The sequence below is a fragment of the Amblyomma mixtum genome, chromosome 9, assembly GCF_055824585.1.
Source record: "Amblyomma mixtum isolate Tamu chromosome 9, ASM5582458v1, whole genome shotgun sequence".
NCBI classification, from domain to species: domain Eukaryota; kingdom Metazoa; phylum Arthropoda; class Arachnida; order Ixodida; family Ixodidae; genus Amblyomma; species Amblyomma mixtum.
This window is the reverse complement of record NC_143020.1, coordinates 89,849,223-89,855,122: the sequence shown is the minus strand read 5'-3', so window position 1 is coordinate 89,855,122 and position 5,900 is coordinate 89,849,223. Positions and strand designations below refer to the sequence as shown.

The following is a 5,900-nucleotide window of genomic DNA, read 5'->3' as shown; positions in this document are numbered from 1 at the left end:
GAAGCAGAGATTGCAAATTAATATCAATGATGACTTCTTTTCTTGCTGCATATCATTCACCGTGATGGGAATGATATAGATGTGTGACATTTAGTTTTATTAGAGGGGCCATGAAATCAGTACTGCGCATTGTGCATCTGTAGGTTAACCAATAATATAATGTTCTTCATGTCCCCAGGTGTTTATTACAGCATGTCAGCATGTAAACTTGCTTACTTCCTCAGAAACTGAAAGCTCGCGCTCTAACAACCAGCGATGACGACGAAGCACGGGAGTGCGAATTCGTCCCTATCTTCTTCTTACAATAATTTTTTTAACTGGTATCGCGGTAATTTGGGGCATATAAACAGCCAGGCGTCTTGCTGGCTTATGTAACTTCGCATAGTCATTACAAAATTGATATGGGTAGAGAAAAAAATCAAACACTGTGCGAACAGCAGTACTTTTATTGTAGTTTTTGCTACAGCGCACCTCGGAGTGCTGACCTGCTACAGGAGGAGACACGATTTTGATGATGCAATAGTTAATATAAGACAACAGAAACTAATCATTCCTTGCAAGAATTTTTAACTGAAAATGGCAAACACGGCTGCGAAAAATTGCAAACTACAGATAAGACAAAGCGTCTCAAACATCTGTTGTTCTTTTTTCTATTATACGTGTGCAGTTATGGTAGTAACATTATACACGAAATATTACAAAGTATAAAGAAAGGAACGAGCGAGTGGCGACCACAATTGCGCTCCTTCTGTCGTCCTTTGAGTGCCTAGGATGATTGGCGATGCAAAGTTCAGGCTGTGATGAAAGAGCAGCCGAATGTTCTGCGTCCGTTAGATGTTCGTGCTTCTGTGCGTTTGCCTTCCATGAATGAAATCATTTCATCCGGTTCACCCACGGTGTTCCGCTGCGACACATGCGGCGACCTGTTCCCTAAAAAATGTCGTTTTGGAGGAGCAGCGGCTGAACAAGCATCCGCTGAGGCAGCAACGAAGGCACCGCTGCTCCTCGGGCCCTTTCTCCACCGATAACAAGTAAGCCGAAGTTTTACTCTGTATTGCGCTTTGCTTCTGGTTTTTCGTATAAGAAGCCTATAGTAATGGCGTCAGACTCAAGCGAACATCAACCAATATTTGGCACTTTCACGCACACGCTAGAAACCAATAAACCCACAGTACCAAGCGTTTTCAAGCATTTCGATTGCCCAAGCAAGTGCAGGCGTCTTATAACTTAGTCATCCTTTCGTTCGCGAGGGAAACGCGCTGTTAAATCTGATTTCATGTAACCGTTTTCCACAGTGCAGCTGTAGTGGCTATCGCCTTTCTTCAAAAGGAACAAACGATTGGACCTGTGTTTATACGGCTGCGATGGTTCGCATCGTTACTGAGACGCATCGACCAGCACTAATGGGGAGATCCCAGAAGGAACCGGAAATCGCACTCAGAAAGGAAAGTAGTGAAGTGGTGCCCGGGTGCTACACAAAGGGGCACCACTAGTGTTACTGCGCATGGAATCGAATCCGTTCTACCCTTGCCAGATAAGGTACACCATTCCTGCTGTTGACCGCAGCGCTATAGCACAAGCAGCCGACGCCATGATCTTCAGAATCATCCTAGGCATTGTGCTCTTCGTGGGCTTCAGTATATCGCTCATCGGGCTGTGCGTGGTGTTCAAGCGCTTCTGCTCGAATGCCAAGGGCTACGGCATGATCAACGCTAACTCCACCATCGGCCACCTCAACCCGGTGCTCAACTACAAGCACTGCGACGATGACGTGCGCAGTGGCTCCAGCTCGGCCACACGGTGCCTGGACAACCACGACCTGGACGTGCCGGAGATCAAGGTGCTCGAGAGTCCGGGCGCCGACCCCAATGAAGACCTAAGCTACATGTTGCTGACGGCGGTGAAGGAGCCGTACTACGCGACGCCCGTAAGCCTGGCCAAGCCGTACGGCGCGCCGCCGGCCTCGATGTCTTCGCAGGACCATGGTACTCAGGCCGCTGCGGCCACATCTTCGTCCTAGAACCCGCCCGAGGTGACAAACGCCGTGAGCCACGTCAACGAGGGCTTCCATGAAGGTCCACCCGAGTCCTCGACCGGCAGCGGAGGTCTCGGGTTCGGAGCTCGCGCAGAAATCACGACGCGGGCGCTGACGGCGAGGAGCGAATTCATCGAACGGAAGACACGTGGCGCGTACTAGTGGGTACGGATAAAGCGATTTTCATGTCTTTGTGTGGCGACCTTGAAAAGCTGTTGCATCATCCGATCGGAGCTAGGTGACCGGAGGCAACACACACCTGGGCCAATTTGGGCGTCCTCAGACAGGCGGGATACTCTGTCCTAATTATTTCGTTTTGACCATGCACACACCACCAGAAGCTGTTTGCCCTAAATGTATGCGAGTGGTTACGTCACCCAGCCGAGTTATCTCCTTGGCCGAAGCGGTGGCCTTGTAGTAGAGCATCCTCCTCGCATCCGCCTCGCGTTCGAACCCCGATAACGCCGGGTACCCACCGGCTTTCTACTGGGTACAAAATTTCCCCCGACCAGGTACTCGGCACTAGCGTCGCTGCGCATGGAAGCTAATCAGCTAATAGAGGTTCGTGTGTTCGCGTTCCCCCTCGCTTCTAAGTCCAATGGCTTGGCAAAGAACTCGAGCGCCCGACATATTTCGGCGGTTTCTAAGCACCAATAGATGCGTTGTGACTTATTTTGTAATTTTATCGGATACGTACGGTAAGAGAAGAGACAAATTTTTAAGCGCTGATCAGGGCTTCATTATCCTACGTCTTGTCAGTGGCCGCTGGGCCAACTGGCTGCAGTATACGCTTCTTTCGCTCCATATCAACGCTGCTACGCATAGGTTAACGGCCTCGTGTGTTTATGGAGCGGTTCCTCTTCCTCCTCTGAGCCGGCTATGAGGCTGTCTTGCTGAGTGTGCTACTTCTCCTCATTCTGTTCTCTTTTCCCTTACAGAGGCCATTTAAAAAGGCATGCACTGACCCACACTCGCGAGCGGCTTTTCCAGGGCGACCAATGCGGCCGGAAATTCAAACGGCGAGACCATCTCCTCCTCCACCAGCTGGTTCACTTAGGGGTGAAGCCACACCAGTGCGCTGTTTGTAGATGCCACTTAAGCAGTGCGGCCAAGCTGAGTCATCACCGCACACAGCAGCACACTTTATGTGGCACGTCTAGCTCATTAGTTTGTCGTCACTGCGGAAAGGAAAACGCGTCCCGAGGAGAGACCCCACGCCAGCTCGAATGCCGCTCCGGAAGAGGTTCCCCGCACCAGAGCCAAGCGAAGAAGTACGAGAGTGGGAAGTGTAGCCTCCGGTAGGCTCTGCAGAGGGCACACTATGATATGCGCTTATATGAAATCAAGGATCAGTGACGCCATACACGTGCGCTTGCTCCTCGGTTCGACCGGAAAAAAAAGGAAATGCAACGACCAGCAACGAAGAAGCCCGCGCATCGGAACCTCCGAAAAAAGATTGTGCTAGTGAAAGAGATAGTTAACGGAAAGATAGTGAACGAAATAAAATAAAACGCAAGAAACAACGGAGTGAAGCTGTGGTATTTTCTTTGCTGGCACAGAGAGTAATTCTAGAGGAACAGAAAGCGAGTCGAAGCCCATGTCTGCGCCTTTGGAGCACTTTGCCGCCTATAGGGTGTATGCACGAAAGGCGGCAGCGCGGTCCATTGTGGGTGAGCGGCCATCTCGTAGTACTCCTCAGCAGACGCCTGCTACCCGCTACAGTCACCGCAGCCGCTACGGCAGCATGCTGCGCCGATGCACGCATGATCGTGATAAGTTCTCGTAAATGACGCGTTACAAGTAGCCTTACCGTTTGGAAACAGGACGACTCGGGTTCGTGGAGATCATGCAGCGACGCTATCAGAATGCGATAGGCGACGTTATGAGTAGACAACAAAAACAATCGGTATGGACCCTTGCACGCTGCAGCGGGCAAGCGTCTGCGTGACTGCGTCAGCACATAGGCTTGTGGCCATGAGTGGATGCTTCGGACGTCCACGAATTCCTGCGGTTGAGGACATGCTTTACCATCCATTAGCAACTGAATTCTCGAAAGGAGCTGGAGGACCCTAAACTTGAAATGAGCGGCTGGGTGCACGGCGAAGGAAGCGTCGGCCGACACCGTACCATGATAACAAAGTCAAGGCTGCTGCTTTTGCATTTTAGCTAATGTTCTAGTTCACTATAAGTTTAACGTGCGGTGACTGCGCGTTTCATTCGCTGGTAAATCATTCGCAAAGCCTAAACCAGGCTCCTCTTACACCTTGGGGGCTTACCAAGAGCGACGGCGACATAATCGCTGCGCGCTGCTCCTGAACGGCGAAGCCTGCTCCTATGTTGATGCGATCCTTTTCTTCGCAGAGTACCGCTTGAGTGCGCAGCAAGAGTGTTCTTGCACCGACAGCGCGAACGCCAGGCTGGAGTCACCCATGAAAAGTGGAAGTTCTGCCCACTGCTGCCATGGATTTCCCGTCCTGTGCGCTGAAGAAACGTCGACTTGACAGTGAAGGCATCTCAGCTTGTGTGCCGATTGTGGCTTCTACTTTTCGTACACGGGCTTAAGCCAGGCGTTTGCGTCGCCGGTGCGAGAAAGCGTTTACTGCGCACGCACTCGGCGAAGAAAAGTACGGCAGTGCGGTGGTGGCGCTGCTGCAGTGGCCGGTGTGGCGAAGATGACGACGGTGTAGTGCGCGTGGAGTGCGCGTTAGTGTGTTCGAAAGCAGCGGTTGCGGCTGGGTCGGCTCCGGAGACCCGTGTGTGTGAGTGGACTGTGCCGCAGTGATATGACGGCTTCGGGCCGCCATCTCTCCTGGGTCTTCCTTCACCAACGCGTCGACATCGGTTCCCGCCTTCTTGACCACCGCCTCGCTTGGGCGACCACTGACCAGTGTCGCCGGCAGCGTGTTCGCCAAATGCAGCCGGTACAGCCAGCGATGACAGCGCAGCCCACCGGCAGGTAGCAGCCACATTAAGGCTGGTTATAAATATTCATTCAGAACGACGGCTTGACATCGCCGCTATGGCGCAGTGGATTAGAGGCACGTGTTGCGTATGGAAGGTCGGCCGTTCGACTCCGCTCTCTGTGCTGTAATTTTATTGTTTTTTTAATTTCATTTTTTTCCATTTTTTCCCTTTTAGGTCGCAAATCGTGATGCTTAGAATCATATAACGCCATTTAATAGGATTTATTATCCCTTTTAGGTAAGCCGTTGTGACAATTTTCAGTCACCGTGGTCAATTCACCGTGGTTTCAAGCCTTGTAGCTGTACAGGCTGCAGTTGGCGAATACGCCGCCGGGCAGACCAGCGCTCGGACCATCGACTCTGCCGTGTACTCAAATCGTGAGTGGCACGGGACATTTGTGGCCGCGCAGGCTTTGGGCCATTGACTTGAACGCCGTCGTGTTCCGTACGAGCCCCGCCTGCGTCTGTGAACACTCCTCGCGGTTTTGGTGTTGATGCGCAGCGACATATAAAAGTGTAATAGCTAACGGGCCCATTGGTGTCTTCTTTGACGGGCGCGGCGAACCACCACAGGCAGCAACATGGGAACAGACTGCGCCGTTCAGGTGCAGTAAGCAGCGATTATGTCGTCGTCGCTCTTGGTCAGCACCCACGCTGTTAGAGGAGCCTGGTTCAGGCTTTGATAATAGTTCACCTGCGAATAAAGCGCGCAGTCAGCACATATTACGGTGCAAAAGAAGCCGTCTTACCCTTGTTATCGTGACTACAGTGTCGCCCTGCGCTTCCTTCACCGACGGCTTGTGCACCGAGCCGCTCGTTTCGAAGTTGTGGTTCTCCAGTCCCTTCCGCGACTTCTGCGGCTTACGAGCGGTGAAGTTTGTCCTCAACACAAAGATTTCGTG

At 52.0% G+C, this 5,900-nt stretch overlaps 1 pseudogene; it reads left to right on the top strand.

Moving 5' to 3' along the window:
• The first annotated feature begins 1,591 nt into the window (after window positions 1-1,591).
• On the top strand, window positions 1,592-2,277 carry LOC149330064 (uncharacterized; annotated as a pseudogene).
• The last annotated feature ends 3,623 nt before the right edge of the window (window positions 2,278-5,900 follow it).